The sequence below is a fragment of the Aedes aegypti genome, chromosome 1 (assembly GCF_002204515.2).
Source record: "Aedes aegypti strain LVP_AGWG chromosome 1, AaegL5.0 Primary Assembly, whole genome shotgun sequence".
Taxonomy (NCBI): domain Eukaryota; kingdom Metazoa; phylum Arthropoda; class Insecta; order Diptera; family Culicidae; genus Aedes; species Aedes aegypti.
The window spans coordinates 90,939,787-90,966,743 of NC_035107.1; the positions used below are offsets into that span (position 1 = coordinate 90,939,787).

The 26,957-nt window shown below is 36.9% G+C and overlaps 1 protein-coding gene across 4 annotated transcripts in view; it reads left to right on the forward strand.

Annotated features, from left to right (window-relative positions):
- The window catches only part of LOC5574970 (double-stranded RNA-specific editase Adar), a 190,080-nt gene that overhangs the window by 122,062 nt on the left and 41,061 nt on the right, over window positions 1-26,957 (forward strand). The window lies entirely within an intron of this gene.

Consider the following 26,957-nt stretch of genomic DNA (forward strand, 5'->3'; position numbering starts at 1 on the left):
GGATGATCAATTTGGTGAGCTCGTTTCAAGCTTGTACTTTCGAAACGTAGTTATTTGAGGGATTTTGTAAATAGTACATCAAAAATTTATATAGAGATTTCCGTTTTTTTTAATTTTCCAAGTGCTCCAAAAATTTATCCAATAATACCTAAAGTATTATATTTTGATTTACTCCAGGTAACAAAGTTCATGAAAAATATTCCAATAATCAATCTTGTGATTTTCCTAGAACATGTTTTTACTCAAAATTCCTGCTAATATTAATACAGGAATCCATGAAGAACTTCCTAAAAGAATTTCTGAAGCAGTTTTTGAAAAAAATATATGAAAAAAAAAGTTTTGGATGGATTATTTAAGATTTTTTGGAAAATTAGATTTTTCAACATTCAATGCTTTTTCTAGTTTTATATCAATAGTTATTATTTATTGGAGTCGAATGCTCCTTCTGGGTAAAGCCTTTCTTAAAAACCAAAAACAATAATCTGCAGAATCCAATAAAAATTTCTTGAGGTATTATTTCCAGGATTGTATAATTTCAACAAGGCATATTCTTTGAAAAAATTCTGGATAAATCCTTCAAAAACTTACAGAAATAATTTCTCAAGTATTTTTAAAGGAAATTCTTGAAGATACTTCTGGATGCATGTTTCAGAAATTCTTTAGGAAATATATATTTCTTAAGACTCCGGGATTTATTTTTTTACTATAATTTATCAATGAATATCTCTGAGAACACTTCCAAAAATTAATGTACAGAATGTAAAGGAAATTTCTCAAGATACTAGTTCTTGGATTCCATAATTTTCTGTCAGGGGTGTTCTTATGAAAATTCCTGGATAAGTCCTTGGGGAACTTTTTTAAGGAATTTCTGAAGTATTTTGAGAAGAAATTCGTGAAGAAACTTTTGTATGGATCTCTCCGGAATTCTTGGGAGAAATTATGTAGCAATCTATGGTTAAAAATCTGGATGAATCTCTCGAATTATGCTCAAAGAAATATTGAAAAGAGATCCTGAGAAAATAATTACTAGGGTTTACTGAAGAAATCCACTGAGTAGCACTTATAAGATTCTCTGTAGGAATAGGTGAGTAATTCATGACTTTTAAAGTAGTACTTAATTTTGTAAGAGTTCTATTGAGTGTTTCTGAAAAAAAAACATATCAAAGGATTTTTTACAGACTTACTCAAAAATATTCCTGGCAGAAATCCTTCGATTTTTTTCATTAAAAATCTGTTGAGAATTTCCTCCAAAAAAATGATAGCAGAATATCTGATAGAATTGTGGAGCATTTACGGTAGAGTCCCACTGCAGTCCCCATACAAGAAGTAATGTCCACATAAATGTTTCAACGATGCCCCAAGAAACAAAAATTGATAAAAATAGGAAGAATGTTTTTGAGCCGTTTTGAACTGATTACTGAAATAAACATTGACAGTATCGCTTAAAGAATCCCTAAAGGAATTTTGAGTTTTATTCCTGAACGAATTCAAGAGCGAATAATCGAAGGACTATGTTGAGAAATTGAATGTACCTTCTGTGGAACTATTAGAAAAATACTTAGAGAAATCCAGTTTACGGAGGAATGATTGCAAAAAATGTTAGAATAAATATAATGAACAACTCATGTCTTGTATTGTTAAAAAGTTATTTTTGTCTAACCAAAAAATCAAATCAAATCCTAAAGAAATCGTTACAGGAATCACGAGAAATTTTCTTGGCAAATTTTTGATGGATTGCTAAACTGCAAAAATTCGAGAGTTAGTTTTGTTTTGGAAAAAAAAAAGTTGAAAGAATCTGTCTTAGGGAATTTTCCAATATTGAATTTAACAAACCATTGATGAACATCTGATTTAGAATGTTTTTACAAAGACATGTTTTTGAATCTAGTTTTCTTGCTGTGAGCTTGAGTTAGTTTGGTCGTTCGTAATTGCTACTCCAGTATCGCCAGATCAGCTGCTTGGGGCCCAGATAGCCGTAGCGGTAAACGCGCAGCTATTCAGCACGACCATGCTGAGGGTCGTGGGTTCGAATCCCGCTGGTCGAGGATCTTTTCGTAAAGGAAATTTTCTCGGTTCCCAGGGCATAGAGTATCTTCGTACTTGCCACACGATATCCACATGCAAAAATGGTCAATCGGCAAAGAAAGCTCTCAGTTAATAACTGTGGAAGTGCTCATAAGAACACTAATCTGAGAAGCAGGCTCTGTCCCAGTTGGGACGTAACGCCAGAAAAAAGAAGATCAGCTGCACTTACACAAGGAACCAACCGGATGAATGTTTGGGATTAACAGATACTCTCAATGTATAAGTGCTGGTGATTTTCTGTTTTTGGGCAACAATGGCGCCTGCCACGTCAGAATGTAGACCAATGAGGGGAAGGGGGAGGAATTGATGATGCATTAAACTGGCCCACAATAGACCTTATATACAACTGCGTCTACGCCAGTTCACGTGGGAAGGTGTAGGGGTTGTAAATTTATGGCAGAGAGACTTGCTGTGTGGTTACCAGACTGCCTATGTATCAGGCGTAAGGAAAGTCGTGCTATAACGATGGAAGAATGGAAGCGTAGTGAAACGGTTGTTTTTTTTGTTCGTCTTTGGTTTTAGCAATTCTATGAATTGTGATAGATTATGAGTGGAAGATAGAAACAAGTGAAATTTTCAACTGCAAAGTACAAGGAAAGGGACGGACTGATGTTTCATGCGAAAAGGTTGCAGCGGTTCTGCACAATGATCGTTTTTGCGTGAAATTTGGGAATGAACTTTCAAGGTAGCTCGCCACTCTCTGACCGTAATCCTGGCTACGCCTATGTCTTCATCAGAGAATAAGATGATAACAACACTTTTAGCCTATAAGGCTTTCCATGAGGACTTCCTACGATAGGAATGACAGCTAAAAGTATGCATGCAACCGAAGCAGAAAGGTAAACCAAACATGCGAGTGTAATTACAGCTTAACATTTTCCTTTGTAATCGAACGGTCCCTCCGGCCGCGTAACGTTAAGGCGAAGTAGGCCGTCATTGAAATTTGTACGCAATGTTGATGATTGTTGCTAATTCATCTCATGATTTCGAATCAAAGATGTATTTGAACGTTTGATGGATATTCCAAGGACTGTTAGGAAAATATAAACCGAGAGAAAAAAAAGCATTGAGAATCAACATTACATGAAATGAAAGTGAATTTTCTCAAAACCACAGCTTTCATTTTTGCCCATAATTTGACTACACGGTAAAAACCAGCACGTTAGTATCAACAGTTTTGCTTTTCGATTTTACCGTTCAATCTTGACAGTATCAAAGGAACGGTTGTTGAATTCAACGTTGCATGTTATGGTTAAAAAAAAAATCAAAATAAACACTTCTGCCCGACCCAGATTTGAACCTTCATCCTCGGAGTGCTGATCTTCTATCTTACCTTGACACCAACTCGCATCTGTTAGAAGTGGTTGAACTGAACTCATTATGCTTCTACAACGAGCTGTCAACTTTCACAAAAGAGACATGATGTTCAAAATCAACAACTTTTCACTTCAAACCTTAGTGCTAGAGTTGTGCGCGATTTGAAATTTTGGTGAAAAACCTATGAATTTGAAAATGCTACTCGTTGTTTGCGCATTCGTTACAAACACAAAGTAGCATTTTTAGCGTAATATTTTTGTTAGATCGCCTGATTTGGGCTTTCGAAACCCGTTTGGGAACTGCTGCCAGTTCTCCCGCGAAATTTGTCGTTTTACAGACCTAAGAAGAGCGGCATTTTGAATATTATTTTTGGGTTTCACTCGTCGCCGCCGCCCGTTCGTCGTCAACTGGTTTAGTGGTGCTTTGACGTGTGCCGAATCATGCCGAAATGAGTGAGTCAAAGCAGAAGGTGACGCAAAATGGCATCACACGGGGCAGAGAAAAACTAAACGCAAATAATGGCAATTCTGAATGAATACATCATGCGGTACGACGACGGGTGACCCTCTTGACTTCAACCTGCCAACACCAGAAGCACCTCTACTGCTGCTGCAGTACGACACAGTCATTACCTCTGCACCCCACTTTCCCACTATATCATAGGTAAGGGAAGTGGTGGTAAAATGAACACCCTGCTGATTACGAAGAAAAAAAAAACAAACTCTATCGAATTTTTATCATATTTATTTGAATGTTCATTCAAGAGCATAAATTATAACGTTCGTGTTGATTCGTAGATCAATTGAACTGAAAACATCAACAACAACAAATTTTGAAAATCATATTTGGAAATTCAACGTTTTTCAACGAGGTAAACATGAAAACGATATGTTTTCTCATCAGATAGTTTCAAAACAACTATAATATAGTTTAAAGATGACCATAAATAGTTTTTTTATACATTGTAGTTTGCTCAACAAATTGCAGAATGATGATTTTTACAGCACGAGTCGTAATCTAAGGAAAATCTTTGTTTTCGATACGTTGTCTTTATCAATATCAGCTGAAATCATAGAAATCAATTAGAAACGATATGTAATCCTGAAGGTGTTTATTTTAGCACCCCTTCCCCTAGCTAGTTGGTGTGAACGATTTCCCCGTCGCAGTTCCGCTTCGGTTGTATCCTTATTTCCCCCCTGCCGCGCAATTTCGAGCGGCAAAACGGAGACACCAGGAGGCACCAGAATTGAATTACGAAATTGACACAAACCCTCCCCCAACCAGGACGACGAAAAAAGTGCTCGAAAGGTGGCAGACGCGGAGGTGGTGAGCCATAAAATTGTTTCAAAACTTAAATCGATGACACCTTCCGAAACTTGAATGCAAACCATCGGGGATGGGAAGCCTCTTATTCGTTATGACGTTTTAGCATTTCAGCGGTGTTTTGTTTTGTTTGTGGCATACATTCCTATCTGATTCCCGAGAAGGAGCGAATAACTTACACCTATTTTTGTATAAATACCTTCTTTTGGTATTATACCTTAATTAGCTATTGTTCAGTAGTCCAGGTATTGCGAACACCTACAGTCAGTGACATTAATTAGTAACCAAATGCTGTTTTTCCATACAAAAAGCGCAAGTTTGGAGTGCTGTATCTCAGCTTCTGGTAGTCCGAATTGGCTGAAATTTGGATGACGAACTACAAATAACTTGAAGTTTTGCCTGTAAGGGAATTATTACATTGCAGTCATTTTACATAGAATTTCATAGGGTTGTTCAAAGACAAAAGTTACTTAACCAAGAGACTTTTTAATTTAATTCGAAAACGGTAAGTCTTGGGAAGTTGGTGTGTTCTGCAAATTTGTGTGACTTCTGAAATTGAACAACTTTGTGGAACAGGCCAACAACCCATAACTTACCGTTTTAAAATTAAATTACAAAGTCTCTTCGTTACTTACTTTTGTCTTTGAACAACCCTCTGAAACTCTATGTAAAATGACTGCAATGTAATAATTCCCTTACAGGCAAAATTTCAAGTTATTTGTAGGTCGTCATCCAAATTTCAGCCAATTCGGACTACCAGAAGCTGAGATACAGCACCCCAAACTTGGGCATTTTGTATGGAAAAACAGCATTTGGTTACTAACTTATGTCACTGACTGTAAATTGGGTATTATAATGGTTTTTAACAGTTGTTTGAAACAAACAATAATACCTTAGTGAGATATTGGCAAGCTTTTCATAACTGCATGAGATATTGAACTACTATAAAAAAATACTTGTATATGAAAATCTTTCCTGTATTATTAAAGTATTGCAATACCTGATTCAATTATCAATCTGGTTTTAGTAGAATATGCATGAAATATTATTTTTGATATTCTACTTCTCATGCAGGGCTCTTCAATGCTTTATTCAGAAAGCGAGCATTGGAAATTATCTGGAATAAATTAATTTGATATTCTTCAGCAGTTTTCTCCTGCTCGGGTTCTGATGGTATCTGTTCGCTATCCAGCAAGAGAGAGAGGCACTTTATTTGGAGGACAATCACCTGAACTGAACCGAAACACCCGATTCGGTGGCAAATTCAAGCACATAACCACCAGCCCAACGAGGTGTGATTTATGTATTGATTTTTGAATTGTTGCGGAGCTCGTAAAAATAGATTTAGTGCCACGGTGGTGAGCTGATAGACTAGCGCTGCTGTAGGTTTTATCTACTGAAGGCGATTTGCGGTGGAGACGCGTGGTTGATGAGCTCTCTACATAGATTCATGTGAGATTTTTCAATCTGAACCATGCGGTCGTTGGCAGCAATTCGAATATTTTTCCTCTTCCAGAGAGATTGATTTGATCTTAACCTTCTGAGAATGATTTGATTTTAACCAGCTTTAGTAAACTTTGTAGCCAATCGGTTACTCACGCTGACTTTGATTTTGATCATGTCCCTGTCACATTTCAAATATCCCATGAAGCGATTCTTAGTCCTATCAGCTCCACTTTCAATTATTTACTTGCCGATTAAACATACATCGATAGTAATCTTGATGTTAACATTTCTTTACAAACAAAGTTTGATATTGACACCCAAGTAACATTTTTAGTTTTTTTCATTTACTACAAGCTGTTGTTACCACCATATCGTCAAAACTCATTTTAGAACTTATTAGTCTTAATAACCTTAATAAACCTTTTATAAAACTCCGTTAAGCCCGAAAAGGCCCACACTACAGGAGGTTGTTAAGACTATACCTTAAAACCATTTCTAAACTTCTTAGTTTTGTATCGTATGAATACATCTACCCTTGTAGTATGCTATAAAACATTCATAAGAGCTATTGTATAGCCTTATTGAGCTCAACTAGCGGTATTAAATCTTTTAAGATATCCTAATACACAGAATAAAACCAATGTTAAGAGCATATGATTGAACATCAACCAATAATTTGTTTATAAACCATAACCTTTTTTTGATATTGAAACCATCATGATGTCTGCCGACTCATAATGATAAATTAAAATAATCATTTTTTGCGTGGCAGAAAATTTCCTTACTATCGCGTGAAATTCCTGCCAACAAAAATTTACTGGTGGAATGACATAGAATTTTTCAATTTACAGCAACGCGCCACAATTACGACATCATTATTCGCTATCCAATATTTTACTCCATTCCATTTTCAGAATGATTTCATGCTCATCTCAATCATAAATTGGAATTTCCCACGTATATTGTAATTATCAATCCGAAACGGCGACAATAAAAATGGATTCCATCTAGTTAAATCTTGCTGGTCTTGTCTGGGATGGTTTAAGACCAATTGGTGATTATTCCGAACAATATAATCATTCATAAACGCTTTTGATCTTAAGAACCCGTGCGCAAAACTCTCACTGGCTAAAATATTCCTAAATCAGAATATTTGTTCTGCACTAAGACAAATTGGTTTTTTGGGAGCCTTGATTCAAACTTAATGCACTCAGGAAAGCTAGTGCTGTCAAAAAGGTAAATAAATCGGAGGATTCAATTTTGTGATGTAATTCATTTTATTAAATTTGTGCCGTTATGCATCTAACTGTTTTATTGGAATGAATTGTTATAATAAAGCCCGTCGTGCTTGGTCGGTAGTATTGATGCAGAAAACGGTAAGTGATAAGTGCCTGAAAAATGAAAGCTTTTATCGTGTAGCTCAGCTGTTGTGTGCAGCATAGTTGTCCCACTAGAACGGGAAGTTCAGGCAAGTATGGGAAAAATATGCGATATTCTGTTAATTCTTCGAGAGGAATATTTGTCATTTCTATGTTTTCGTTCTGATTAATCCATAATTAACTACGTGATTATCATTATCAACATAATGATATTGATAACCAAACGCAGACTGCAATCCAATAACATGCATCAGACAGTTGAGATTTAAGAAGACTTTAACATGACTTAGCGTAGTCTTAGAAGTTTTACTAATGCCTTGACAAGACAAGCAAGATGAGGTTTTAAGTATAGGTTTTAATAGACACTACACAGCTCCTTCAAAATACAATTTATTATTAAAAAATGTAACCAGCAAATAAGTTTTAACAGGAGCTCTTGTAGATATCTACAAAGCATTTTAAAGTGGGTTTTACCGAAAAGAACGTTTGGCACTTTGCAATGCTTTATTAAATCTGGTAGGAATGGATACATCTCTAATAAAACCTTCATAAATAACATCTAAGATCAAAAAGCACTGAAATTGTTACTTGGGCAATGCTCTCAAATTCAAAAAATTCCATAGTTGAAGCAAGGGGTATTGTTATACCAAAATGTGAGGGAAAAAAAAAATTCGAATCCGTGATTCTAGACGATGATCTTAAACTCTTGATCCGTCTTAACCTTTACGTTACCGGCCTCCGACAAGGCATTTTCAAATAGCTGCCATTTCGTCAATTTCCCTTCGTTTTTTTTTGAAACTACTCTCAGTTTACTTTAAAAAGGTTTCAGTTATTTGTTATAAATGGACAATTCTGTATTCGGAACCATGCCGGAGATATTCCGGGTTGTACTGGGGTCACGAGGGTGTCAAATTCAGGAAATGTGATTTTTTTTTACTTTTTTCAGCTACGACACTTATGTAAAACGTGATTCTTCCATTATCGACATGTTCTTTTGAATTCAAGAAGACTGATACGTCGCACGGTGTGTTTTGGACATAAAACGGAAATGTCCCCAAAGAGGCCCGAATACCGAATTGTCCATTTATGATAAATAACTGAAACCTTTTTAAAGTAAACTGAGGGTAGTTTCAAAAAATCGAATGGAAATTGACGAAATGGCAGCTATTTGAAAATGCCTTGTCGGAGGCCGGTAACGTAAAGGTTAAGAATGTTAGGAGAAGGCAATTTCAACGTACTTGCGATTTTTTCAGGAAAACGTTTCCCAGGCATTCGAAAAATCAAAATATGTGCATAACTTGTTGTAAAAATGAAGCTTACCTACTTGATGATGTATCTGTATCAAAATAATATCGAAAAAATCAGAATTGATGGAGTTGTTAACGTATGTTTAGAGCGCCAAAATACCCTCTAGTCCGGTTTGTCTGAACACCGACCAATTAAGAAACAAACATTTTGAAAATAAAGGTTCTCAATTGTACCCTGGTTCTAAGCCCTTTCGGAAATTATCAAAAAAAATTGAAGAAACCTCATAAGCCAATTCCGGTCTTAACCCATATCCGCCCAGCGTCCTAAAAATAGGACAGAAGCCCCGAACGCCCAGCGTCCTATAAATAGGACAGTACTTGTTGTGCAAATATCTTGAAAATAAAGAGGTTTACGAGAAAACTGTCTTCTGCAAAGTTGATCACAGGACTGTTGACTTCCACTTGGTAACTATTTTAATTCAGAATTAACTCACCAGGTGGCGCACAGACGCCAACATATGTTGCATATATGAGCAACATATGAAACAACTATCCGACGTACAAATATTTGCTTCGTTTATATCTCAGTCCAGCGATGAGATATAAAATTGGTGTCTTCGACAAAGTTGAACAACTTAATAATACCTATTTGCATAGAACCTTATAAATTCGAAAAACACTCCCAAGATGGCGCTAGTGAGCAAAAACTTTATTTGCTTATATCTTAGGCCAGTTATGAGATACAAAAATGGTGTCTTCGACAAAGTTGAACAACTATATATTACCTATTTGCATAGAACCTTATAAATTCGGAAAACACTCCCAAGATTGCGCTAGTGAGCCAAAACTTTATTTGCTTATATCTTAGTCCAGTTATGAGATACAAAATTGGTGTCTTCGATAAAGTTGATCAACTAAATGAGACCTATTCGCCTACAACCTTATTGATTCGGAAAACACTCAAAATATGGCGCTAGTGGTCGAACATTTTGATTGTTCATATCTCAGTTCAGTGATGAGATACATCATTGGTGTCTTCGACAAATGTGTTCAACTGAATGAGATCTATTCACCCGAAAACTTATTAGTTTGGAAAACATTCACTAGATGGCGTTAGTGGGCAAAGATTTTATTTTGCTGATATCTCAGTCAAGTGATTAGATACAAAGTTTGTATCTTGGACAATGTTGAACAACTAAATGAAACCTATTCGCCTAGAACCTTATTAGTTTGGAAAACACTCACAAGGTGGCGCTAGTGGTCAATTTTTTTTTAAATCTCAGTCCAGCGATGAGATTCGAAATTGGTGTCTTCGACAAAAGTGTTCAACTAAATAGGATCTATTTGCCCAGAAACGTAGTAGTTTGAAAAACTGTCCCAAGGTGGCGCTAGTAGACAAACATTTTATTCGCTTATATCTCAATCCAGTGATTGGATACAAAGTTAGTGTCTTTGACAAAGTTGAAGAACTAAATGAGACGTATTCGCCCGGAAACTTATTACTTCGGAAATCACCTACATGGCACTACTGGGCACAAATTTTATGCACTTATATATCAGTCTACTGATTAAATCCAAAGAAAGCTATGCGCCTAAATCCTTCTTATTTCGGAAGTCATTCTCATGATGGCGCTAGTCGGCAAATATTTTATTCACCTATATTGAAGTCCAGTGATGAAAAATTTGGTATCTTCGAAAACAATAATCAACTAAAGGAGATATTTTCGCAACAAAAAAACTTATTAGCTGGGAATTGCTTTTATGTGCGAAACATCATGGGAACAACCAATAAGAAATTGGTCTGCCCAGATCAAAACAATGAATACTTACTATGGAGTCCAGCAACAATCGCTTGTTTCGGTTGCAATACTCCTTACATTTTTAGATGAACCTTGACACCATTTATTGAAGGCTAAAAGAAGAAAACACATGTTTTCTAGTCGTCGAATGAAAAAGATGGTCTTTTGAAGGGAGTGAAGAACGAAAAAACCGATAAATTGACTTATCCATCCATGAACTGAACTCCTAGGGTGAAGGGCGGCTGTCAAATGAGAGTAAAATTGAAGAGCCGCCAACCTAAGAACCAGTTTTATGGCTTCACGTGGAAAAGTAAAAATAATTATTCGCAAAATTACAGGTAATAAATGCGTTTGAAAGATATTGTTTGCAAACAGTTATTTACTATGCACTACTACAGTGCGTTGTTGCCAATTTAATCAGAAAATTCTACTAAATTCCTAAAATAAATGTTCGAGAAAATTGATTATGCCTTCAACATTGTTTGGTTGTATTTTTGTATAGTTGTTCGCTTTTCAGAACCAGCGACACGTTGAGGTAGCAGTACAGAGCCTCCCTTGCTGAACTCTCGGTCTAAGAATTGTGACATTCGAGCGGGCACGCTTCCGTATGCTCCCCAGGTATTCTGGCCCGCTCTAGTGTCAAAAATCTTGGACCGCGTGGATTCGGTTCTATCGGTGGATAAGACTATATGCATCAGTGAACCAGTAACTTCAACGTTATAGACGAATAATGTTGGCTTCAAATATTCACGTCTGTGAAGTATGTAATAGTTGGAGTGCAATATTTGACTGCCAATGGACTGAAGGACTAACTTTTGATTAGCACTAACGAAATTCTGATATTGCCAAATATATATTTCGATAGCTTTCAGATCCGAGCCACATTGTATACTAATAACTTGACCCAGCAAAAATATTTTGATAGTTATGGTTTCATTATCAGCTGGCAAGTTTCATAGAATCTGTTTGAAGACTATTCTGAAACATCTGTAGGTTTTTTTATAAGTGTGCATAATTGTACTTGTACATGTATGGAAAAGTATGTATGTCTGTATCCTGTATCTTACTTACGTGGTAGAGCAGAAAATTGAATTGATGTCACTAAATGATTTAGTTCTGGCATGCATCTTGCGCCTCTGAAATTTGTATTCCTTATGTTGCAATTTCTTTATCAGGGTACGTCCATAAATTACGTCATGCAAAGTTTTGCCATAATCAACCTCCTCAATTTTCCTCTATGTCACACTTTTTGTGTGGATTTCAATTTTTATGTGGGTAGTCACGTTTTCTTGTAACCCCCCCCCCCCCCCCCCTTTCTCTTCTGTACGGAACGTAATTTATGAATGACCCCTCACCTGCAGTTTTTTTCAACTTGCTTACATTGTAATGGGTCGAAGAGCATGAAAATATGTTTGATTAATCTCGAAAATAAACTTATAGAACAACTAGATATGGACGACACACTTTCAAGAATTTTTTTGGATCCCCACCATAGACTTAAAATTTTTTGGTGAAATAAGGTTCAATATATGGGAATACGACTATGAATAGCAAAAACGGAGCTGAATTCCAATTGTGAGATACCTTGGGCGTTAACGGGTTAAAAGAGGAAAACAGATTAATACTAACTAATTGCGAAAAAGCTTAAAAACTAGCCATGCTGTTTGTAAGCGCGTACAATTTTAATTTAGGACTTACTAGTCCATTAGAAAATCAAGTTAGGGTAAGTGTTCCCTTAGTTGTGGGTGTTCCTATAGTTGCGGTACTGCCGTTTTCACTGATTTCATTGCATTAGCTACAGAACCGACACTGACAATCGACTTATTGGCTTGTTGATACACGGAATAGTTGGAAAGAGCGTTCAAATTGCTTTAAAACTGATGAAATTACACTAAAATTGCTAAAACTTGTCCCACTTGTACCAATAGTTGCGGTAAAGTGTTCCTATAGTGGAGGTTCCCATAAGAAAACAACGGATACCGCAACTATAGGAACACAAATTAAAAATTTACCGCAACTAAAGGAACAGTGTACCAATAGTGGAGGTATTATTTTTCACTGACATGCCGTGGATTACTGCGATGAAATTATTTTTCTCATTAAGTAAATGGTCGTTACTTCTCGTTACAACATTAACATGTACATTAATTGCGCTTCTTTAATTTAGGCGATTAAATGAAGTTAAATCGTGCTTAATACCTCCACTATTGGTACATCTACCCTACTCGGGATATCGAAAGCATTCTCAATCAAGAGAACGTTATCGTAAATTCCTGAGACTGATTTGGAAGAAGTGAGAACTATCATTAAAAAAAATCAAAAATATGAAAGCCCCTGGCGATGATGGAATTTTCTACATCCTCATCAAGAAACTTCCAGAGATTTAGCTTGGTTAATATAGTTAACAAAGGTTTTCAGTTAGCATATTTCCTGACAAATGGAAAAATGCCAAGGTTGTACCAATCGAACGAAACTTTTTGAAAAAGGTTAATTCGAATAGAATGATGGTCCACATCAACGAAAATTCAATTTTTCCCAATGAACAGTTCGGATTGCGACATGTACATTCGATCACTCATTAACTTTAACGTACAACAAATTTGATTCATTCCAACAAATCTGACGGCTATTATGGTTGCTCTTCCAGATATAGAAAAGGCATTCGACAGTGTTTGGCATGAAGGTTTGATTGTAAAATTAAAACACTTCAATAATTTTCCAACATACATCAGGTTAATTATCGGAACTCCAAATCTGAAATTCTTCCCGTAAGAACTGATATTCCTCAAAAAAGCATTCTGGGTTCAACATACAGTATTTTCACACCTGACTTACCTCAGTTACCTCAGGGATGTCAAAAATCTTTGTTTGGATGACACAGGCCTCTTCGCTAAAGGACGAAGCTTCCGTGCCATCTGTAGTAGAATGTAAAAAAATGGATATATTTTCTTCATACTTGCAAAAATGGAAGATTTCTTCTAATGCTTCCAAAACTCCACTGATAATATTCCCACATAAACAAAAAGCTGTTAATTTGAAACCTTCAAGTAGACTGTTGTCACGATGAGAGGAGTTCCAATAAATTGGTCAGATGAAGTTAAGTATCTGGAGTTTATGCTAGATAGAAGTTTAACTTTCAAAAATCACATTGAGGGCATTCAAGCCAAATGTAACAAATATGTAAAATGTCTCTATCCCCTTATTAATAGAAAATTAAAAACTCTATCTTAAGAACAAGCTTTTGATCTTCAAACAACTTTTCAAGTCAGCCATGTTGTATGCTGTATCAATATGGACTAGCTGTTGTAGTACTAGAAAGAAAGCTCTGCAGAGGATTGAATAAAAAATTGAGTATGATTCTGTAGCTTCCTCCATGGTATAGCGCTAACGAGTCACATAGAATATCCAATGTCGAAACATTGACACAAATATCGAATTAAATAATTACCAATTTTAGACAAAATTCGTTGCAATCTTCTATTGCCACGATAAATGCGTTATATGTCTAGGTTAAGTTAATTAAAAGTTTTTTTTCTGTGAACTGCTACGGCAAATGAAATGTAATATGTTGTTAACAAAATGTTAATAAAAGCTGAATTTAGTTTTACCAAATTAGGATGATAGTGTTGCCTAACACAGAACACCTAGATATAAGAAATTAATTTTATGTTTAGAATATTATTAAAAAGAATAACAAAGTGAGTTTATCCATCTTGGATCCTTGCTGACGGAAGATTGCAATATCAGTCGTAAAACTTGAAATTGTAGATGGTCTTCATAAATTGAACGATTTACATTATCTTTATCAACAAATTTGAGAAAATTTAGAATATGAACTCCTTTCGATTTGACTTTTTATACACACCCCACCGCACCGAAAAGAAAATCATTCCGAACCATTACGCCACAGTGAAACCGGAGTGCTATTGGCAGTTATTCAAATTTGCAAATATGTTTCCATATTCAATGAATGATTGCGACGTACGAAAGAAAAAAAAAATGAAATGCTAGTTAAAATCATTCCCACTATACCCGCGAGCGACTGCAAACCGATCGAAACCATCATTAGCTTAGCTCCAAAGCGTATATTTTAGAATATACGTACATTGATTGGAAGAATGTACATAGCCAAGCCAATCCCTGGCTTGGAATCCAATAGGATTAGGAATCAAACTGGATTTTGGAATTAGACCGCGCTTCATTGGCTACGCTACGACGACGACGACGTTCCATTTCGCATGTTTCACGATGGGAAAATAGATTTTCCACCCAGGTCAAAGGGGTTGGGTGGTTCACGGTGATTATCGCGTGAAATTCTATTTATTACGGATCAGGGTCATTGTTCCTGAATTCATTCCAATAGGTGGGCTTTAGAAAGAAATGGTAAAAATCGGGTTTCTGTCAAACAATTGAAGCGTAAATTTAATAAAAACCCGACGAAAGGATTACAGCAGAATTGTAATCATTTTGTCATTCAGTGAATACGTCTGCTTAAACAAAATATGTTATGTTTTGACTGATGAGTATACTGCCCATAACTGCATATATGTAACATTCGACAAAAGTAGGCATTGAGTAAATGGGATACCAATTGTGCATTTTATGGCAGTATGAGAGGAAACTAAAATTTCTAAAAATTACCGGGAACTCAAAAGTGCTTATTCGAGGCTGATATTTTGTACAACTCATATTGCATACTAGGTGAATAGTCAGAAAATAATTCTGATAGAAATTTCATTGCTATTATATTACGAGGTTCATTTATAATCTCAATGATACTGTTATGCGGTTATAATTACCAATGTGACAAAACAACTTGGTATTTTTTTCGAATTCTCTAGAACAATCTCACAGATTTCAGTAAGTTGATCGAAAGTATTCATCATTTGATGACTCTCCTCGGTATTAACTCCAATTGGTCAAAAATGTCGAATGTGATTGTTATGCAATTATGGGCAGTATAGTTAATAGAGTGGTTCAAAAAATCGTTTTTGCTCCACACCGCTCATTCGATTCAAGATCAAATTCTGAGTGACCTTCCAAAGTTTGAGCTCATTTAGATAAAAATTTGAACTGCACAAGCCCTTCAAAGTTTGTATGGAAATTAATATGAGGAAACCAAGCAAATCATTCAATTGGTCATAGTATTTGCCCATGTGCTCTTGAGGTTTAGAGCTATATTGATAATGAAAGATACATTCATCAGCTACAACTTTGCCGAAGACCGTTTTCAAATCGAACGTCTAAGTAATTAGTTATTGATTTTTGTTCAATCGCAAATTCTTCTACAGTGCTAATTCATCTTCTGAACAGGCAACATTGGTGCATCTGGCGCGAAAGATAGCACACATAAATCATGGCTACTATGTTTTACTGCATATATCCAGTGATGCCTGCAGATCTGCCCAATTATTATAGCCAAAGTTTTATAACTCATATAAAAATCAATAACTAATTACTGAGGCATCCGATTTGGAAACGGTCTTCGGCAAAGTTGTAGCTGACGAATGTATCTCACAGTATCAATGTAGCTCCAATCCCCAAGAGCACATGGGCAAACACTATGACCGATTGAATGATTTGCTTGCTTTTCCTATAGTAATTCCCATATAAACTTTGGAGGGCTTGTGCAGTCTCAATTTTCATCCGAATGAGCTCAAAATTTGGGAGGACACTCAGAATTTGATCTTGAATCGAATGAGCGGTGTGGAGCAAAAACGATTTTTTGAACCACTCTAATAGTTAATCCCTTTATTAGCAGCTTCATTTCGCTATAACTTTTTTGAACCTTTCTTTCATAAGTTCTCAAAAAACTTTGATGTGTGTCTAGGTTCAGTAAGCATTTTTGATTTAATTTATAGTGTATTGCTTAAAGAGATCAAACCAAGTGCTCCGCGGAGCATGATCTGAAAACCGCTGATCTAGGCTAACAATGAGACAAGGGACGCGAACACTCAACTATTAAACGGTCTTTCTGGACTGAGCTCCGTTTTTTTCTGCTTGGGACCATAATAACGAATTGAGTTAATCTTTGTTGGGTAAATTAAGGCCGGGATTCGAAGCGTCTGGCAAATCATTTTTAACGAAAATGAAAAAAAAACAACAAAACCCAGTTTATTTTATTTTTTGCACCTTGAAAATTAATAAAAATGACTGGGGAATGTCGTTCTGAGGTTTGACTTTCTGGGAAATGTCCTACAACCTTGAAACACTGGATTGAACACTGAATGCATTTGTAGACTATAAACAATAACCGTTTTATAAAAAATGTTGTATTGATAAAAAACAACTGTTGTAGTGTTTTGGAATTTAAACATTTAAATTTTAATTTTTTGTTATTTATATATTTGTAGTGTAGTGTTTGTCGCCATGAAACATTTTAAACCGTTACTGACTGACATGAAATAAAACCAAAATTATATTTTAAACTATAATTTTTAAAAGTAATGAAAATTACTGTGGACGTAATTCGTGTTATGACTACATGTTGCAGGACACGAAAACGATGACGACAGCGACATTTGCTGAATCAGACAAAGGGTGTCCATTCAAAATTAGTTTTTGAACCCCGGATTTTTTCCGGATGCCCAAACAATCAAAAACGGATGACAAAATGATCCTGTGATTTGACATTTTTTGTTCATACAAAATAATCAGATTTGGAAGTATGTAAACATTTAAGTTTTTCATAAATTATTTTGAATTAAATTTAAAAATACTGAGCTCAAAATGGTTTGAATTTTGAAAAAGTTTTGGACACATATTTACAAACTATTTGTTGCAATATCTAAAAAAAGATCATGGAATTATACGAACCACTTTTAGTCTGTGAAATTGACAATACATTTTCACAAAACAACAAAATTGAATAGCCAACCCGTTGCCTTCTAAGAATGCCTTCGGAACCGTGTGTTAGACATGGCTGGGTGCTGAAGAAATTGTTGTTGTGAAACTCACGCTAGATTAAAGGAGAGATCTTTTTAACAGAAACGATATCTCGACAAAATGCATTGCATTGGGGACGGACCTGGTGTAGGGGTTAGAACACACGTCTCTCACGCCGAGGACCTGGGATCGAATCCCATCCCCGAGATAGTCACTAAAAATTTCAGTAGGGAAGTAAAGCCGTTGGTCCCGAGATGAACTAGCGCAGGGCTAAAAATCTCGTTAATAAAGATAGAAAAAAAAATTGTTCCCCTATTTCGGCATAGATTCGAAAAAGCATCTTCCTAACTAGATATCAAACATTTCTTCAAGAATCTTGGCAAGAAATATCTGCCCTAGAATACCTGAAGGACCTCACTATTTGTTTATCCATTTAAGATCTTCCAAATTTGTCGAAAATGATTGAAAGAATTCACTGTTAATCTGCAGGAACCTAAATATTCACACTAGAAATCAAGACTTTTCAAATTAGTAGCATAGACAAGGCTTCATCAATCAATCGGTAACTCAACTAGCGGTAACCATCAAATGGAATTCTCAATAAATTTTCCCGAAATTCGAATAGATCTCCCAAGAATTTTGACATTGTTTTTGGCTCAGCTTTTCGCCAACCGTTACCAATCTACTAAGAATTTTGAAAAATCTGCTAAGGTACCAATAACCTTTTAAGCAATCTCTCAAAGAACTTTTAATGAACTGGTCAAAATATATTGAAAACTAGCCATTATTCTTATTGAAATTCTATCAAGAATCTTACCAAGAACATTTCCAGGATTCCTCAAGTACCCTTCTAAGAATGTTGATGTTCTAAAAAACATCATTTGAATTTGTTCAATATCTTTTCGCATCATATCTTCAAAGCATTTCACAAGAAATCGGTAAGAATTGTTAGAATAATCTACCAAACAATTCTTTAGAAAACCAACGGCAGGGTGTCTACTACCTGAAAAAACCTGGAAAACCTGGAATTCTAAGGGAATTTTATTCAACCTGGAAGAAACCTGGAATTCTCAGGGAATTTTGTCTACACTCAGCGAAAAAAATTGAAACAGTAATTCATGTAGAATACCTATAAGTAGATGAAAAACCCGAATGTCTGGTTGAATATGTTCACGATTAACTATTTAGAAACTATTTTTGCACACATTAATATAAAAAAATTTGACTACTACTTACTTATTTGGCTTTACATCAATTATCTTGATAAAGCCTCGCCAACAATAATTCGCCAATTCACTCGGTTCATGGCCGCTTCTCTCCATCCTCGACTGTGACCCACGCTCTCCAGGTCCTGGTGCACCTGGTCAGTCCACCTAGCTCGTTGCGCCCCACGCCTTCTTGTTCCGACCGGATTCGTAGTGAACACCATCTTTACAGGGTTGTTGTCCGGCATTCTTGCAACATGCCCTGCCCAGCGTATCCTTCCAGCTTTAGCTACCTTCACGATACTGGGTTTGCCGTAGAGTTGAACGAGCTCGTGGTTCATCCTTCGCCACCACACGCCGTTCTCCTGTACGCCGCCGAAGATCGTCCTTAGCACTCGGCGTTCGAAAACCCCAAGAGCTTGCAAGTCCTCCTCGAGCATAGTCCACGCCTCATGCCCGTAGAGGACTACCGGTCTTATGAGCGTTTTGTACATCGTGCATTTGGTGCGGGGGTGAATCTTTCTTGACCGCAGTTTCTTCTGGAGCCCATAGTAGGCACGACTTTCGCTGATGATGCGCCTTCGTATTTCCCGACTAACATTATTGTCAGCCGTCAACAAGGATCCAAGGTAGACGAACTCGAAGGTATCCCCGTCTATCGTAACACTGCTTCCGAGGCCCTGTCGCGCTCAGTTCCGCCAACCAGCATGTATTTTGTTTTCGACGCATTCACCATTAGCCCGACTCTTGTTGCTTTGCGTTTCAGGCGGGTGAACAAATCTGCCACCGTTTCAAATTTTCTCCCAATAATATCCATGTCGTCCGCGAAGCAAATAAATTGTCCGGATCTCGTGAAAATCGTGCCTCGACTGTTAAGTCCGGCTCTCCGCATAACACCTTCAAGCGCAATATTGAACAACAGGCACGAAAGTCCATCGCCCTGTCGTAGTCCCCGCCGAGACTCGAACGAACTGGAGTGTTCGCCCGAGATCGTCACGCAGTTTTGCACACCGTTCATCGTTGCTCTGATCAATCTTGTGAGCTTCCCGGGACAGCTGTTCTCGTCCATGATTATCCATAGCTCTACGCGGTCGATACTGTCGTATGCCGCCTTGAAATCGATGAACAAATGGTGCGTAGGGACCTGGTACTCACGGCATTTCTGGAGGATTTGCCGCACGGAAAAGATCTGGTCCGTTGTCGCGCGGCCGTCGATGAAACCTGCTTGATAACTTCCCACGAACTCGTTTGCTATAGGTAATAGACGACGGAAGAGAATCTGGGATAGCACTTTGTAGGCGGCGTTTAGGATGGTGATTACACGATAATTTTCACACTCCAGTTTGTCGCCCTTTTTGTAGATAGGGCATATAACGTCTTGCTTCCACTCCTCCGGTTGTTGTTCCGTTTCCCAGATTCTGACTATCAGCCGATGCAGACAAGCGGCCAACCTGTCCGGGCCCATCTTGATGAGTTCGGCTCCGATACCATCCTTGCCAGCGGCCTTGTTGTTCTTGAGCTGTTGAATGGCATCCTTAACTTCCCCCATCGTGGGAGCTGGTTAGTTTCCGCTGTCCGCTGTGCTGACGTAGCCATCGCCGTCGTTGTCCTGACCTTCTGTGCCTGTGTTCTCTGCGCCATTCAGGTGTTCATCGTAGTGCTGCTTCCACCTTTCGATCACCTCGCGTCCGTCCGTCAAGATGCTCCCATCCTTATCCCGGCACATCTCAGCTCGCGGCACGCGGTTCAAATAGCATTTTTAAGCATTTTTAAAATTTTGGCTGCGCCGCTTAAAAATGCTACTTGAGCGAATCAGTGCATTAATAAACTTGGACGTTTTCCGTGAAATGCTTTCAAATGATTCACCATATATTTAACATAAAGTAATAAAATCATCGTTTATTCGTAGTTCCAGAAAAAAATCTGTTTGTTGCAGGATATAAATCTGCATGATTAAAATTTTCAAAGGTAAAATTTTTGAGTGTCTCAAAGATCAAATCATGTGCCTCGTAAATTTTAAGTTGGTGAATTTGAAGCTGATTTCAAAAATGTTCCAGCACATTATAATTTTGGTCTACAGGTCCTCTAAGTAGCATTAAATGCTGTTTTTTAATGTTGAAGTTTCAACTATAATCGGTATATAGTGATCTAACCTACCAACAATCATCAGAATAGGATTATATAGAGTCAAAGTATTATGAAATTTGTAGAAATAATTCTCTAACACATTAACTTTAAATTCTGTAGTGAACTAAGCAAATAAATCTTCATATAAGCTGGTTCTTGCATGTAAGTTGACTGTAGTCGTTAAACAATGCATTTCAACACCCAATATCTCAAAAACTAGAAAATATTTTTGAAAACGGCCATGGTTTCAACAATTCTAATTTAAGTAAATAGCAGTATTTTGATGCTTGAAACAAAGAAAATGTTCCACAGTGTAATTGATTAATGTAAAAGAACGACGCATACACTAATAAAATTAATACTTTTTAATGGAACTTCTGAATAGTCTTTTTTCGTCCGACCAGACTAGCTGTTTAAAGTCCGCTCTCAGAATATATAAGGCATTCCTATTTTTCGTAGAAATTCTAATGAAATACCAAAAAAATCATTTATGTCCTTTGCAGAGTTTGTAGCAGGTCTCTTTTAAGATAATTGGTGTCTAATTCAATGCAAGTCTTGAAAAAAATTCTATTTTTGAAGGAAGATCTCTGAAGTCTCTGTTTTGAACAAAATGGTCTCCTAAGTCACTATATTCATTATTCCTGATGCAAAATTATACACAGTAACATTCAGAGAATATAATGTGACTTTTTAACAGGTTCATCTAGATTTTTTTTTCTCAGATCCCTCGAGGAAAAGCTTCAAATAATATCCCAGTAATTCTAAAAGATTTGATCTGGAATACTTTCAAAGATGTTCTCTAGAACTTTTTATAGAGTTCTCTCTACCAATTATCCCAGAAATTCATCCAGCGAATTTTAGAAAGATGCTTAGAGGAATTTCTCCAGATTGTGCTCCTTTAGTCTCTTCATTTATTTCGTTGATTTATTTTTTAGAAAACTATCCAAAACTATGCATTAATTATTTAATCGATTCCTTCAGAATTTCAGAATTTTCCAAAGATTCATATATAGAAATTTCTTCAAGAAAACCCACAAAGATTTATTCCATAGTTTTGAAAAAAAACATCGCTTAAATATTTTACCAAGGAATCCCACAAGAATTTCTACACTTTTTCATGTGATTTCCTATAGAGTTCATTCATGGTTACTTCCAGGAATCGATCCAATAGTTTCTCGAGGGGTTTTTCGAGGAAATCTATTAGGAAGGAAGGATTGCCCAATAAACTCGAACGTCGATTCATTATAATGCTCCTATAGATTTGTGTCTAGGAGTTTCTTCAGTATTTCATCCAAACGTTTTCCAATGAATTTCAAGAATAAAATACTCTTCGAATCTTCTAAAGTTTATTCAAGGTTCCACATCAGTAAACACCACTGCAAATGTTCCAGTAATTACTACGATCATTCTTCAACAAACTTCTTTGTGAATTCCTTCCGAAGTTATTCAAGGAATTAGAATTCAAAAATCCTACGGGATAAGCTATTCGATTGATTTTTGTTGATCTAGGAAATCTTCTAAAACTTCCTCAAGTGTCCAGGAGTTCTTTTAGAGATCCTTGTTCATCAAGAATTATGTACTTTAAACCTTACACAAGCTTCATCAGAGTTTACTTTAGCTTTTCTTCTAAAATATTACTCGTCCAGGTTTTTATCAAAGATCTAACTAATAATTTCTGAAAAAAAATCATTAAATGCCTAAAAAAAATATTTAAAGGCTTACTTGGAAAATATTTCAAAGAATTATTGGAATAATTTCTGAAGAAATCATAAAAGGAATCTCTAGGGTACATCCAGAAAGTTTCCATAGAGAAATTTCAAGTTAAAGCTAGGTATGCAGTTTCGCTCAAGAAAAGTAAAAATTTCTGCCCAAGAAATGTTCAAGAAATTTCCTACAGTGAGCTCCATTCGAATTGACATTTCTTTTCAACGGCGTACTGCGATCAAAGAAAAATGCTTTTCTTGAGCATTTCTTGCAAGAAATTTCCCATGCATCGAGATAGGCGATTACTTTTCTGTTGAAGTGCATACTTCGCTTAAAATGTTAAAAATATCCTGAAAAACAATGTAGGGGATTTTAAGAAAGACCCAGAGGTGCATTCTGGAGAAGTAACTGTTATTATATATTTTCTAAACGGGTATTTTTGAGAGTGCCCAGCAGGAAGCGATGTAAGAATCGTTGCATAAAAGTCTGGAAGACATAAGACTTTGTTGGAGAATTTTCGGAGGAATTCCTAATGAAATCTCTGAGGCGTTTTCTGTGGTTCTCCTTCGAAAAATCCATATTGTATTCTTGAGGTTTCTAAAATGAAATTGTAGGGGAAATTCCTTGGGAAATAATCACTAAAGAACTAAAGAAATCTTTGTTTTCTGTTCAAATGTTTTGAAATCATTTAAGGCCTACTGTTAGAAATGAATTCAAATTTGTTCAAAATTAATAATTCGTTAATCATTAGTATTTAAAAGTCTTTCTTGAGCCTGGAATTATTTCTTAAGACCTGGAAAAAACCTGGAAATATCAGGGAATTTCATTTCAGTAAACGAGTAGACACTCTGAATGGTTTTCACAGGATTTTGACATGCAGTTTTATAGTTTCACCCATAGGTTTGAAATTGAAAGAAGCCGGTAGTCTTATGTATGAAATACATATTTTCTCTGTATGCTGTTCAAATTCCCAGGTGTTTCCCGGCCTTTAGTAATTCCCGGGGTTTCCCGCTTTTCCCGGATGGATGAACATCTTGCAGACACTAACGTATTTTAAATTTAACACTAAAAAGACGTAAAATAACATGTTCCTTATCTGTAGAGCCTTCTAAACATCTCCCGACTAGCTAAAGCTATCAAAATTATTACCTGATGTGTTATTTAGCTACGATTTTTTTTGTAACATCGGTTGTTATAAATTAAATGCAGGATGTTTTTAAAATAACTAAAATTTTGCTCCACAGCATATCAAAATTGTAACATATTTTGTTACAAATACCGCTTTGGGTAAAAATCAATTAGGGTAAAAACTATATTTTAACTCATTTTTGGGTAAATGTTTTTAAGTGTGTAACTCTAGTGTCTACGTGAGTACGACAGCTACCCAAGTCATGGCGTCAAAATCATCATAGGAGATCTAAACTGCGTTCAAAATCCTCCTTTTTTAACAACGTACGGTACCGACGGCCGCTCCGGTATGACCTAGAGCGGCTCGAGCAACCGGATGTCGCTGTGACATACGCGCAGCACCTCGAGGCTGTATTACCGGAAGAAGGCAAGCTGAATGAAGCTCTTCTTGAGGACTGCCAGAGTACAGTCCGCCCCTTGTCTGAAACAAGAAAGGTACGAAAATTATCATTAGTGTTAATATCAAACAATGAGTAAATCGATCTAGATCTTAAAGCCTCGAAGATACGAGTTCAGCAGACAGTCTTAAGGTGTGCCAAAACAAAAAGCCACCGATTTGTATGTAGAATAGTTTAAAGTTGTAATTCTTGTACCTACCATGAAATTTCCATTTACAGTTGAAGCAATACAAAACCGCACAAAACAGTGTTCGCTCTCAAAACGGTTTTATCTTTAAGCGTGGAAGTTCTATCAGAAGCTAAACGCAACAAAGATGGAAGCATCTTGACGAACAAACGTGAGGTGATCGAAAGGTGGAAGTAGCAATTCGACGAAAACCTGAATAGCGCTGAGAGCGTAGCCAATGTAAAGTAGAAACACCGGAGCAAATGCTTTCGTCAGTACTGCGGGCGATTGAAACCAACCAGACCCCACTTTGAGAAAGGTCAAGGATGCCATTCATCACCTCAAGGACAATACAGTTGCGGGTAAGGATGGTATCGGACCTGAACTCATATAGATGGACCCGGCTGTTTGCACCAGCTGATAAGCACAATCTTAGAAACAGAGCAGCTACAGAAGAAGTAGATGAAAAGGGGAATATGTCCAATCTGCAAGAAAGAAGACAAGTTAGATTGTGAGAACTTTCGAGCGATCACCATCCTAAATGCGGCCTACAAAGTATTATCCCAGACCATCTTCCGTCGTCTGTCACATGTAGTAAACGAGTTGGTGGGAAGTTATTAAGCCGGCTTCGTTGACGGCTGATCGACAACGGATCAGATCTTTACTGTACGGCAAATCCTCCAAAAATGTCGTGAATACCTGATCCCAACGGATCACCTTTTCATCGATTTCAAGGTGGCATAAGATAGTATTGACCGCGTAGAGCTATGGAAAATCGTGCCTGTTGTTCAATATTGCGCTAGAAAGTGTTATGCGGAGAGCCGGGCTGAGATTTTCGCGAGATCCAGTCAATTTGTTTGCTTCGTGGATGATATGAAGATTGTCGGACGAACATTTAAAAACGTGTGTTCAGGCCTCTTTGGCGGTGTGCAGGAAAACGCCCAACTATACTCAAATCTGGCTGGATACAATGGGCAGGGCATGTTGCATGAATACCGGACAGCAACCCCGCAAGGATGGTGATCGCTTCGGATCCGGTTGGACAATAAGTCGAACCAAAAAAAAATTGGTTGGAAATTTTCCCTCTAAAAAAGATTCGTCTTTTTATCCCTTTTTTTCTCCTCAACTATTAGTATATTCGACATTTCATCATAGTTTCAATCAAATACATTTTGAACTAGAATGTACGATAAAAGTTAGTCGTTTTTAAGATTGAGGGACATAAGGCCAATCACTCTGAAATAGGAAGAATATCTCAACGTTTTGCCGTTTGAATTATTGGTGCTCTATTCAAGAATGAACATCAAACCAATTACCCTAGGTGCGGCTGCCGCAGTTTGATGCATTCGTGATCGTGATGGGTTTATGGGCCAAGGAGCAGATGCAGATGTGGTATTCAAAAAACGGTGGGTGATGACGCTGCAATTGTGGTGGGCGTGTAAACAAACACATAAGCACAGCAGCAGCAGCGGTCTTGAACTTGTTTGTGGAGTTTAGTCGAGCTGCCGCACCGCACCGCCACCATGTGTGCGTCGTTACACTTGTTCGCCTGTTTGTTTGACGCTGCCGCCGTTTTCTATAGGCAGAGATTATAAGGATGTTTACACAATGAAGTGGGAGGTAATTCGCAGTCAAAGACAGCGATATGGGGTGCTAAATTAGCTTTAGTCAGCTGAATTAGCCTGTTCTGAGGTGGTGCATTCCTGAACGAGAGGTTGTTCAGGCTGCCGCAGTAGATTACGCTTTCGAATTGAACGTCATCGGATCAATGTTTTACCAATTTAATTTTATTTTTTCTTCGTAATGTATAGATTTTTTAAGGAATGGGTTGCATAATTGAAGGCGATGAATTGAAATTGCAGTGAAAAAGATCAATTGGTAAGGATCAGGCATTGCAGAATTCGTTCTCAATTGATTTCGAAGTATGATCAAAGCAAGCGAAGAAAAACATCGCATCATGATCGGTAATGATTCGCAAGTTGTTACAAGCTTGGTAAACAGCAGCAACGAAGGAGAGCCCCAAAGGGAGAGCAATGATAAAACTAATTTTCCTCGCCTATTTACAATTGGGGGTATGTTTTATGATAACTGACTCTCATGATGTGCTGCAGATCATGATTGTTACAGAGAGCGATTAGTGAGAGATTCTCTCAATTTCTTCTCAGAATTCCATCCCTGGCACTGGGGGTGCCAGTTAGTCCGAAGCAGCATTTGATTTGTTCCTTGTATAACTAATTTAGTGATACTCAATTAGCAATCACGAGTCTTACCGACAGAAATTATAACATGAATATTATGAATACTCGACACGCAGAACAGCTAAATCAATAAGGACAAAAACGATAGACCATGTAAGACAAATTAGACTAGACTAACAAAATTTAAAACTAATTATATATTTGTACAAAACAGTTTTCCCTTGAAAAAGGCCACAACAAATGGCCGAAACGTCGGGTGTAACGTTCGCTGATTAAGACTGGGATAGCCGACAACCAAGAATTTATATAACATGTAGTTAACCAAAAAACAATAACATTTGTGACAAAGAGTTGTCATCGAATCCTGTGAAAATTATTTTATGTTTCACTTGAGCTGCCTCTGCTCGAGTTAACTTGAATTGTACAGGGATCGGAAGTGAGTGATCCGTGCCGTATGGATTTGCCTTGGTTATCGGTTGTCAACATTTTT